Source organism: Lissotriton vulgaris, chromosome 1_2, assembly GCF_964263255.1.
Source record: "Lissotriton vulgaris chromosome 1_2, aLisVul1.2, whole genome shotgun sequence".
Taxonomy (NCBI): domain Eukaryota; kingdom Metazoa; phylum Chordata; class Amphibia; order Caudata; family Salamandridae; genus Lissotriton; species Lissotriton vulgaris.
The window spans coordinates 102,824,357-102,837,614 of NC_141686.1; positions in this window are offsets into that span (position 1 = coordinate 102,824,357).

The window sequence follows — 13,258 nt, forward strand, 5'->3', positions numbered from 1 at the left end:
CGGAGGATGTTAACAATAATCGCAGTGGTGGCTGGCATTTAAGGAGGGTGGTGAGGTGGCAGGGAAAAAATAAGTTATGAATACATAAAAAAATATTTACTCTTACCTTTAATCCTGGTGCAACGTCCTCCTCGCTCTGGTCTTAGTCAGGCATCCTCCAACGTGGGATCGAGAAACTGTGTAACCAGTCCTCCCGCTGCTTTCATGCAGCATGAAAGAAGCACCAGAATTGGAGGGAGTGGCCTCCTTCGGCACTCCTGTGGACACTGGAGCCCTATGATGTGGGTTCGAGAGGTTTAAAATGCACATGTTTGGCTGGCCGTCGTAAGACGGCCCAGCCAAAAAGACATGCCCACTTTAAACCTAAAGTGCCCTGTCCATCACTGCTTTCTGCTGCTGCCAGTCAGAAAGCCCCTGTCCCGACGCTCGGCTCAGGACAGGGTTTTGAAAAATAAAATTGTAGTAAATTAACTTTATTGCTATTTTTATTTCCATATCTTTGGGTAAATTGGTCAGTGAGGTGACACTCTTCCGCCTTAACTTTTAATTGTTATGGAATGGTTATGACAGGTGGCCTCAGCACCCTTGTTACTTTGGTATATTTGGTAGTCCCACAGCTTTCAATATTGTCCCCTCTACTCTTTAACCTCTATGTTGCTCTTCTGCCTTTGGCCTTAATGGACATAGGCGTCCATTTGTACATGCATCTCGATGAAACTGAGTTGTTATTCAAACTTCATCCAACGACAAGTAATGAAGACTGGGGGCCAGATATACCAATTTCTCATGCAGCGCAGTGCAGCAACCGCAAATGCTGCGTTGGGTAAGAAGGAAAGAGCAGGAGGGTGTCAAATTTACTGAAATTTGGCACTCCTACCCTCTCCCTAACTGCCGGCGTTGAAATCAGCCTCTGTGCACCATGGAGACTTCTTTGCGGCATAGTGCAAGTGTGTCTCCGTGAGTCAAGCATAGGTTTTGTACTGGAAGGATACACTTCCAGTACAAAATACTATGCTTAGACTAATTTAAGCAATTTCCTACTTTGTAGGGTGCTGTACAGTGCAGCACACATGTGAAGTCAGAAAAATAAGGCAAAAAAAAAGTTCTCCTTCATTGCGCCTGGTTGAAGGGTGCGCTATTTTCTGGTTTGGCGTTAAACCCTGTTTACTTTATTTAGTAAATTGGGTTGAGCATCAGAAACCTTGGATGGTTGCATGGGGACGTCCATGCAACCATCCATGGCACGCCCCCTTGGTGCTAAGTAATTACAGTGTTGCTTTCACGTTATTTCCAGCGCTAAACAAGTTTAGTGCTGCAACAAAAACCAGACAAAAAGATTTTGTGCCGATTTGCATCACTTTTGTGATGCAAACTGCATAAAATCTTACTAAATCTGCCCAATCTTGTCAAATTCACTGTTTTGTCAGACATTGGATGGCTGGAATCTGTGCCCTGCCTCTATTGCATCTGCTTCCGTGAAAAATCGTGCAGTTTTGCTTGATGCCAATTCCTCCTTAAAACCGAAATTATTAGGGTAACTGGCACTTGTTTCTGGCAACTAAAATTACACAGAAAAATCTTGCCTTTTATCTCCACTGATTGCATAAACTGGTGGTCACTACTCTTAGTCAGTCTCGCTTAGACAATGTTTTTTTGGGTCAAATCTGTTTTATTGGCCTTTTTTAGGTTACTTTACATGTTACAGTAGAGGCATCGTCATTGCAAGCACGATGGTATAGGCATATCAGTCAGACAAGAACAAGCTCAACAAGATATTATGCTTTGTTTACAGTATTCAGGGCGTGCAACAAGGAAGACATGGAATATTCGCCCAAAATTGGCTCTGCCATGATGCACTTGTCTGAATGCATAATCCGGGACTGTTCATGAGAACCAGCGGCTGGATTCTCACCCAACCGCATGATTCAGGGAAAACCCTCCGGCGGCTTTGGCGTACAAACAGATGATGTGTTTCATGAGACAGAAGAGAATACTTTAACTACAGCGGCAAAACCACATTCATACTTCAATCCTCCTCCCATCCCCCCCATCTCTCTACCCCAATCCCCCCCCCGGCCCCCAAGCCCCCGCCGTCTCCCCCAGAGCATGCGCGCGCCCTCGGGCCACGACTGCACCTGCGTAATTGCCTTCATGTCTCGCTGGAGCAGGAACTATACATAACCATTTAATTCGGCAGGAGAACGACCTGTGGTATGCTCCCATCCTCATGTGCGTCCCCTGACCCCTCCGTGCCACCCGTGTCTCCCTCCACATCCAGCTGCTGCAGTGTAGTAAGCATGTGCCCCCAGCATTCCGCTATAGGCTCCTTCCGGAGCCCCAGCGTTTCCTCCCTACGTATGGGGTCCACTCGGCCCGGGCCCACGCCTGGAGGGAGGAAGTCCACGCACATACGCATGGCGGGCCACGCGCCATCCACCTTCTAGTGAGGAGGCGCTTCATCACCATAAGCCCCAGATCCAGGAAACGGACCGACACTTTGTCTTTGGGGGGGTCTCCTGAAATGGTGTAGAATATACTCGGGCCAGACAAATGGTATGGTACTGTTTGTGCATCTTCTTAGTAGCTCACTAATGGCACTCCAGTAAGTGCCCAACCCAGGACAACTCCACAGTGTGTTCAGGAATCCCGCCCCCAGCTCATTGCACCTGGGGCAGAACGCATCTGTGCGACAGAAGTACTTGTTAGTCAGCTCAGTCCTTTGGACAATGAAAAGGTGGATCTGGCGGAATCGCATGTTTCTGGGGATGTGCACCGGACTTTTAAGGACCCTTTCCCATTCTTTGTCAGTTAGTGGACTTCCCAGATCCAGCTCCCACTTGCCTCTAAGGGGGCCCAAATTAGTTGCTGCATGCGCCCGCAACGACGCCGCAAACCAGCGAACCAAGTGCTTCTCTCCTATGACGTGGAGATACTGCATAGTTAAATGCTGCTCAGGCTCTGTTGCCACGTCCCCCCATCTGGCAGTCAGGTTCGCTATCAGCGAACACTGCATTAAAACCCCCCAGGGGGAGCCCCTCCTCTGTTACCAGTGTCTCGTACGCCACGAGTGCCCCATCTCTATAGAGATCGCCAAGCGTCTGGACATCAGCCTCCCGCCACTCCGCGAGCATGTAGGATGTGAGCACCCCCTCGCCGCCAGGAGAGCCCTCCAATGGTATAGCAGGCGCGTAGGGTTTCGTGCTACGGGTAAGGCGCAAGACTCTTTGGTAGCATTTGTATGCCACTGCCAGCAGGAGCGGAGCAGGACGCTCAATCGCTGCTACCCGGTGGAAAAGCTGGGTTATACGTGCTAGTGAGTACGGCAGCATCACTGTAGCTGTATCTTCCCTACCTCTGTCCGCCAACCAGTGGGCGATCCATTGTAGCTGCGCACCTAGGTAGTAGTGCTCAAAGCAGGAGGCAACCAATCCCCCCTATCTGTGGGGAAAGTCTTGCTTAGACAATGTTAACTCTTGTTCTCTTCCAGGGGATACTCATCAATAGTCATGAGCACTGAATAGTCCCGCCCACGTGCGGGATTCCGGAGCAATAGCCAAAAATATGCTTATATCTACATATATACATATAAATACCCATATATATAGATAATATACATATACATATGCAGCCTGAAACACACCATATTAGGCTCCAAACCAACCATTATTGCATGTAAAACTTTTACATTTGATCAAATAAAGACATATAAATCACCATATATGATATTTGTAAAGAAGAAAACTGCCCTGAGTTTCTTTGAAACACACAACTTTTATTTTCAAAGGTAAAAACAGGCAGGATCATAGAGGCAGGTTTAGCCTAGACAGACTGCATATGAAACCATTGGGAAATTGGCGCGGTGCCTTTAAGTCCTCCAGGAACCCCAGGCTCCCATCATGCACCACAGGTGACAGTTAGGTCAGTTCTTTTTTCCGGCTCCCTCTGTGAGGATCCTGAAGCATTGAGCTCGCCAGTTGGTGATATTTTATCACTTCTTTCTGGTAGAAACTTACTTTTTTTGACTTCACTCGACGTCTTTAGTCTCTATCTGACTAATTCAGCAATTTTTTCTGAATTTTGTCTATTTTTTCCAGTCAAAATGCCGCCTTGTTTAATAAGTGCCCGGCCTGTAGTAAAAAGATGGTCAAGTCAGACCGTCATTCGGTCTGTATTGCTTGTTTGCCTTCATCCCACAAGCCAGACCAATGTTACCACCTCAGCAAGTTTTCCAAGAGGACCCTTAGAGAGAGGGAGAAGCTCAAGCTGCATTCCCTTCATGAGAGAGGAGAAACAGTGAGTGGGCGAGAAGGGCATCATTCCAAAAAGCCCTCTTCTCATCCTAAAGAGCGCAAGGAAAGAAGTGAAAAAAGAAGGCATCGGTCTCCTTCTCCATCGAGGGACAGATCTTCATCCAAGGTACCTTTGTGCTCAGAGTCAGCGGCAAAATCGCCGTTGAGACGTCCGTCGACGGTGAAACATCCCTCGCCGTCGAAGCATCCTTCGTCGTCGAGACATACCTTGCCGTCGAGACTGGGTGAGAAGAAAAAGAGGATGAGGTCTCCATCCACACGTAGGCGGTCCAAGTCTGGCTCGCCTACGACGGCAAGAGGTGTGGACTCTAGGTCGACCCATCAATGTCGAAGTTCTCCTCCAAGAGGCTCTGGACTGACGTTGAGATCGCCGGCGAGAGGTCCACTGGCATCGACGTCGAGCTGAACACCAAGGGCTTCGACACCAAAGAGAACCAGTCACTCGACGTTGAGACACATGCTGTCGATGTCAACAAGATCGACGTCGAAGAGATCGACGTCGAGGTCAAGAAAAAGGCCTTCTGGGACTAGGAGGTCGAGATCCAGGTCGACGTCGAGGAGGTTGCTGTCGAGGAGATCAAAATCAGCGAAGAGACCTAGTGCGACAACGAAGGACCGTTCGACTTGTGACACCCCGGTGGTGTCTTCAGGGAGTGCCTCTTCCTCCCCAGGGCTTCAGATCATACAAGTATCTACAAAGCCCTCACCAGCACCGTCTCCAGCCTGACCAACCAGTATCTCGCCAAGATGGCCAGGAGATATCAGAGAGTTCAAGATCCACAGAATTAACCTACCACGGTCTTCTTCAAGGTCAAGGTCACCTTTGATACAGTCAGTGCATTCTTCGGGGAGACGCAAGTGGACCACGCCGAGAAGGTCCCCATCGGTGAGGAGGAGATCATCCCGCTCTCCTAAGGGTGGAACATCATGCCACCGATCTTCTAGAAGGCAAAGCTATAGGTCTTCGACAGGGTCGTCGGATTCCAAGGCAGACTATTCTCCAACTCTTTCCTCATCTCCTTCAAACAGGATATCACCCATCGATGATGTTCTAACCTTTAATGAGGTTCTGTGCCGTGGGGCTGCTAAACTCCACATTGAAATGCCGGTCTCTACCACCAAGACACCGATGATATTTGAAATCCTGTACCAAAAGTCCTCCTCGAGACCTTTGCTTCCTCTAGTGCCTGGATTGTTGGAGCCTGTGTTGCACAAGTTTCTTACTCCAGCAGCGGTGGGGGCTGTACCATCTAGGATCTCAAAGAAATATAAGGCTCCTGATAATGACCCTTTCTTCCTGAGGGCTGACCCTCCACCGGACTCTGTTATTGTGTCTGCGGCACGAAAGAATCAGACAGGGGCAGCATCGTTATCTGTGCCCCCTGATAAAGACAGTAAGGCCACGGACTCTGTAGGGAAGAGAATGTGTAATACCTCGGCTCCCTGTAGCCAGTGCCTCAGCCCTGCTGGGTCGATATGATCGTTCATTATGGGACTCACTGTCACGCTTCACAGAGAAGCTCCCAAAAGAGGACAAACAAGATTTTCTTGAAATCCTGCATGTTTGTGGCCTAGTAGCAATCAAGTGATCAGTGCAGAGGTGAATGCGTCAGATCTAGCTGCACATGGCTACTCGCATGGGATCTGTGCTCGACGCTCAGCGTGGCTGAGGCTCACAGGACTGAAACCAGAAGCACAGCATCGGATTCTTAACCTTCCGTTCAATGGGTCATCACTCTTCGGATCTCATGCCGATGATGAGATGTCTCGAATGAAAACCGAGCTTGATACGGTTAAAGCTGTGAGTCTCGACAAGAGGAAGGACTTCAGGCGACGGTACAGTCCTTACGACCAACAACAAAACCAACAGAGGGTTCAAACCCTTCAATGGTCCTCGCAACAAAATCAAGGAAGGTCACAATTCTCCCAGCGTCGTCCTGGTAGAGGAAGAGGTGGCAATTCAAGACAGTCCACACCTGCTGCCAAGCAACAGCAACAGAAGTGAGCGCTTGCTTCCCCTAGCTCCGTTACCAACTCCGGTGTGGGGAAGTGTACGGTTTTATCTGGAAGAGTGGACAAAAGTCACGCTAGACAGGTGGGTGCTGAATATTGTAAAGAATGGGTACACAATCAAATTCAAGTCCCTCCCACCTTCCATTCCTCCTCAAAAGACTGTCACCCATCGTATAAATCTTTTGAGGGAAGAGGTGTCTGCTCTACTCCTAAAGAAGGCCATAGAAGAGGTCCCATGGCAACAACGTCGGCAAGGGATCTACTCCTGATATTTTTTGGTCCCAAAGAAAGGTCCAAACAAGGAGTTCAGGCCTATACTAGATCTCAGACGTCTCAACAGATTCATACTCTGAGAAAAGTTCAGAATGCTGCCATTACATCAAATAATACAGCTTCTGCATCAAGGGGACTGGATGTGTTCCATAGATCTTCAAGATGCTTATTTCTACATACCAATCTCTCCAAAGCATTTACAAACGCCATTGACCAGAGGCTTGCCGACAGGAGAGGAGCACGCAGAGCCATCGGGCTGAGCCGTGAGGTAAACGGCAGTGTTGTGGAACTCGCTGAGCCCAGGGAACTTCAGCCCCCAGCAGCACCAGGGGCGACGCGCTCGTGACGCGGAGGGAGCGCCACGAGGCGCTGAAAGGGAGACGCCCCCTCTCGCCCCGCGAGTCGCGCGCGGGAAGCGACCGGGAGAAGCCCGGGACAAGGGCGGGACAGTCTTAGACAGTCCTAGACTGGCCGGGACTGGACTGGGCCACCCCCCTTCCACCTCCAACGCAAGCAAGTAAGAAAACATTTTCTATTCTACTCATTCCTCTATGTTCTGCAAAGCAGAGTGGCTCACCTTTTGCGTACAATTTAAATCCAACAACATCTGTGACCTAGCAAAGTGATAAGTGACTAGTGTTAAAAACTATATTGCACTTTGCATTCTCCTGATCCCAGTTGCCTCAGCAGGACTGTGAAGCAGGTGTGTTCGTGTATCACTCTCTTCTATACCGGGAAAACTAATTACGTAGCTTTTTACATGTCAAAAAAAATGTCGAGAAAACAGCCACCTCCCAATACAAAGACTATAGAAAACTATATGGTCCAAGTTGTTGCTAAAATCAACAACGAAAGAAGACAATCATTGGGATTAAGTCAGTCCCCCAACCTACAGCTACTAAGCCCGACCCAAAGCCCCCAACAGTCACTTTCTTTAGCTCCTGATCTATCTATTGACCTAATAGACATTACGGTCCATTCAAACCAAAATCTAGATGACCAAAACAGTCTTATACTGGACAATGTAGCAAACACAGTGCCACTAGATTTAGAAATTAACACCGACCTAGAGCATGAGATCTTGGCTCACAAATCTGATGAACTGTCATCTCCTGAGCAGGAAACTCGACCTGCGAGAAAACATAGAAAAACCCAGCAACAACGGACGGGGTTACGCTCAGGAAACAGGAGAAAAAAAGCTACTCCCATAGGGAAAAACAAGGCAAAAACCATTGATGATGGTGAAAATAATAATGCCCTTGATAAAAGCTACCAGGACAAAAGCCATAATGAGGATGACCTGCTCCAGAAGATAGCAGACATCATTGACTCTAAAATCAAAACCATCATTAAGCCCTTAGTTACCAAGATCGACAAATTGAATGCAGAGGTAAAAAGGATGAGTGGTCTTCAAACCAAGGCTGTGGAAGGGGTCGATATAGTAACTACTCTGGTGACACAACTGGGAATGCCAGCTGAGACTAAGGTGAGGAGCTCCATAGAAAAAGAGAGTGGTCCGACGCTCCCTGTAAGTCCAGCCCGAAATGAAACCAATCCTACTAACCGGCCCCCGACTACTGATGGTGCACTAGTGACAACAGGCATTCCGCCAATAAAATGCCAGGAAACAGACCCCCTCCAATTCATTGAAGAAGCTTCTCCAGTGGTATTGGTGTTGGCCAATGTTCCCCCGCCAACGGATGCACAAACTGAAACGCCAGCATCCTTATCCAGTAAAGCATTATATTGGTTAACAAGCAACATGCAAATGGCAGCGGGAGGTAAACATCAGCTTGCATGTGAAATCAAGTCCGTGAAAAGGGTTCCTTGGATTGGAAATCGACCGAAAAGGTTCAAGGGAGACTGTATTATAGTGACTTTTTGCTATGCGGCTGTCCTGCCCAATGTCCTAAATTATATCCTCCCTCCACAAAGAAGAGCAGGGTCTGTTGTCCCCCTCACTTTAAAATTTTTCTATGGGGAACAACAGAATGTAACTTTTCCAAGGACTCCGGGACCGTTGTGGAACATTGTGAGAAACAACAGAGGTCCAAGGGCTCCTCCTAACGAATGGGGCATGGTCTTAGGCAACAGATATGAAGCTTTATCAGGGCTAAATGACTGTGATTGACTGGGTAGAAGCTTCAAAGATTTTTCAATTATCAGTGGTGATCAAGTAGGGGGGGAACTGGAAACTCAGCCAAATATTGGATTAGCTGATATCCTGACAAATGCAAGTAATATGCAGGGTGACTCTGGTGCTATGAGCAATGGTCACTGTTCTATTGGACGACTTGATTATGCTGATAAAAATGAGTTAAATGAAAATGTATCCCCAAAACTGGCTGTAATTGGGAATAACATAAGTGAATATGACTTCCCCCAACAACAAAGGGATAGTCAATCTAGCAGCATCAAATCTACCAATGATAATGCCGTTGTTCAATATATCTTAGTGTCCTGGAATGTTGCAGGTTTGAAAAGTAAGATGCCATCACAGGACTGGCTAACTTTCCTGGATTTAAAGGATATAATCCTTCTCCAGGAGACTTGGCAGTTAGACCCAGATCCGGTTCGGGGATATTTACATTTCTTCATTCCAGCCACACCGAGTTTAAGGGGAAGGCCTAAAGGTGGCCTGGTGACATGGGTTAAACAGAACAGTGACCATTCAGTTCTTCAACTAGACACCAATAGCCCCGATATATTGTTGGTTAAGCTACAGCGACCATCTTGTAAGGATCTTTTCATTTTTAACATCTACTCAAGGGGGTTACCAGGTGGTAAACCTACTGAGGCGGTTAACCAGCTAGATTCCCTATTAAAACAACATTGTCTAAATGCTAACGTTATTATTGGCGGCGATTTTAATTGTTGTTTTGAACCATTAGATAACCAAGATGTAGACCTCACGATTGAAGAGGACTACATCTGGGATATCCCTCAGCTTTCCTTGACACCCATTAAAAAATGGTCTGAGGCTGCTCTACAGTTAAAAGTCTTATGTGTCGAGTTTGGGTTGCGGGCCACTAACGGAAGAACGGGCTCAGATAAACAGGGTGCCCCCACCTTCTCTAACGGAACTATACATAGTTGTATCGATTATATTTTGATAAACAAAGAGAATTGGGCCAATGTTGTTGACATGTGGATTGAGCCAAGGGTGGAAAGCGACCATGATCCATTAATTTTAACTTTTAAATTGTTTGATCTAGTGAAAAAAGATGAACAGAGGGAAAATGTACAAATAAATCTCTCAAATGATCACAGACACATCAGATGGTCAACCTGTGAAGCCAATGAGGAAAGCATAATAGCTATGAGGGACCTAACAACCCAGGCCATCAGAGAAGTAAGGAGTATAACCATTATGGATACTCCGATATCTGAAATCAGTAGGATCCATGATGAATTTTTTAATAAGTTAAACCCCTTTTTTGTTAAAACAGTTACGAAGAAGCAGCGTAGGCCAACAAGGAAGGAGGATCAGTGGTATGACAAACCCTGCAGGGTTGCCTATAGGGCCCTGTCAGATGCTGTAAAGACTAAAGATAAAAACAAGATAAGGGATGCCCGTGTCATGTATAAAAAAGTGCAAACTAGTGCAAAAAGGGATTGGGAGGAAGGCTACTGGAGGGATCTCCTCATAGCTAGTAAGGAAAGATCTATGACGCCCTTTTGGAACATTGTCAAATGGGGAAGGGGGGCCATAAGAGGAGAACCCATGAATCATGTGTCACCAGAAGCATGGGTATCCCATTACACTACTCAGTTTGCTGTTGAAGACGGAGTTGTAGAGGAGTGTGTGGCCCTAACAGACATTCCAACGAGCCACCTACTCTTCTCCAAAGACGATGTCCTAAAAACTCTGAATAATATACCCAAAGCCAGAGCCCCCGGGCTTGGATTCTGTCCCTGCAGACTTGTTTATGCACGACAAGGACCTATGGGCCACCTATATTCAGTTGCTAGCCAATGCCATTGCAAAGGGCTCGCCTATCCCTGAGACCTGGAAGGGAGCCGAGATTATCCCCATCTATAAAAAGGGGGCATGCTCGGACCCAGGCAACTATAGGCCCATTAGCCTGATTGCATGTATACAGAAAGTATTGGCAAGACTATTATTGCAGCGAATCCATGGGTGGATAGATGACCAGGATATATTGTCACCCCTGCAGGCTGGCTTTCGTAGCCATACTAGTACCATTGATCAAGTTTTTAGATTTGTTTTATTATATTGGCGCGTAGTTTTATTAGGGGGGGGGGGGATGCTTTTTGCAGCTTTTGTTGATTTAAAATCAGCTTTTGATTTAGTTCCCCGCCACAAGTTGTGGAACATCCTACAAGATCAGGGTATCCCAAAAGAAATTTTATCCTTATTAATCAGAATGCATGAAAATAACTTTGCACAAGTACGGTGGAATCAGCAGGGTAGTGTCACTGAGAAATTTCCCATTGCGATTGGAGTACGCCAAGGATGCGTGCTTGCCCCAACGCTCTTTTCGCTATACATCAACAGGGTGATCAGGTACTTCGAACATCAGCCCACAGATGCCCCAAAGTTGGCAGGAAGACTGATCCCCCTGTTGATGTTCGCGGATGATACCCTGCTGATATCGAAGACCCAGCAGGGACTTCAGTGGGCCATTGGGGTTTTTGAATCGTTTTGCACAGACCATGGCCTTGTTATTAATACAAGTAAAACAAAATTTATGGTTCTGCATAAACGGAGACACATCAGAGGGAAGGTCATTATGGACGGGGTCCAGCTTGAACAGACTCAGGTCTTTAAGTACCTCGGAATCAATTTGTCCTATAATCTAGACTGGAAACAGCATACTAATGAGCTAGCCACAAAACACGCTCAATTGACAGGAGCCCTCACTAAGGAGCTTTTTTCATCACACACTAAACCAATTAGACCTGTCCTAAAAATCTACAATGCAAAGGTTGGAGCAGCAGTTCTTTATGGAGCTGAACTCTGGGGGCCCAGTAATCTTACTAAGTTGACGGTAGCACAGAATAAATTTCTCCGCAACATTACTGGATTACCCATGTCAACCCCCTTGTTACCTTTAAACTATGATTTGGGATTTTATAGCTTTATGGACATGGCCAGGTATAGATCAGTGGCCTACTGGAGAAGGCTATGGGTAACCCCAGAACTCTCCCAGTATGCCCAAGGCTTCTTAGAGGTGAGAACCCTGGATACAGGTTGTAAGATAGTCTGGATGAGAGAGGTAAAACTTTGGGTTTAGCTCAACTGTGGGATGACCCCGTAAATAATGTATTTCCACCCAAAAAGACACTTTGAGATCTATATTGGAGCATGATAGAGATTAAGTGTTTTAGGAATCATATTGATCGTTCTTTTACTTATGATTACCTAGAACTCAAGCATGCACCGGCCCTAGAATCTTATTGGGACTGGATTACTGTTCCAGTGGACCGGAAGAGGTACCACCAGCTGAGGGTGGGGACACTACCTTTAAATGCCCTAACTGCGAAATGGAAGAAGATACAAACTTCAAGGTGCCCCTTTTGTCCGGATCAAAATGAAAACATTGGTCATGTGCTGTTTGCTTGTCCCGAATATAGTGTGCCTAGACGATCATGGCTAAAACCAATCTGCACCCAGCTAGGCTTAAGAACTGCAAATGAGGCTGTTAGGATTTTAAGAACTGACACCTCTCAGCCTGTTGTCATAGCCATGGCAAAATTTCTCCACTGGATGTGGATAATTCGGGCACGCAAAATGAGTTTGGAGTAATTGTAGGTTTGCTATTGTCTGCTGTTATTGTCTGCTGCTATTTAAATTTGCACTCTGTATTAATAAGTGATTAACTTCGTACTTTGCATAAGTAACTGTTATTTTTGTATTTTTGTCCCAATGAATTTAGCTTTTACAGCTGTTTTTAAAAAATAAAAAAATAAAAAAAATTGCAGTTATTTTTAGAATATGTAAAAATTTAAATAGGATGTAAAAAATTAAATAGGATGAGTTAGGGAGATATTTAATCTTCCTTTTCTTTTTTATTGTAATAAATCACTGTGGATCCTGTACCTCTGCGGGGCGGGGGGGGGGGGGGGGGGGGAATCAAAAACAACAATTTTTTTTTGTAAAATGTCTTTTATGATTGAAAATATCGAATAAAGACTATTTAAATTGAATTGGGTACACAATCAAATTCAAGTCCCTCCCACCTTCCATTCCTCCTCAAAAGACTGTCACCCATCGTATAAATCTTTTGAGGGAAGAGGTGTCTGCTCTACTCCTAAAGAAGGCCATAGAAGAGGTCCCATGGCAACAACGTCGGCAAGGGATCTACTCCTGATATTTTTTGGTCCCAAAGAAAGGTCCAAACAAGGAGTTCAGGCCTATACTAGATCTCAGACGTCTCAACAGATTCATACTCTGAGAAAAGTTCAGAATGCTGCCATTACATCAAATAATACAGCTTCTGCATCAAGGGGACTGGATGTGTTCCATAGATCTTCAAGATGCTTATTTCTACATACCAATCTCTCCAAAGCATCGGAAGTTCCTACGGTTTTGCATCCAATCAAACCACTTCCAATTCACGGTCCTGCCTTTCGTGCTGAAGTCGGCTCCCTGCACGTTCTCAAAGTGCATGGCAGTAGTAGCGGCTTTCTTGAGGAAA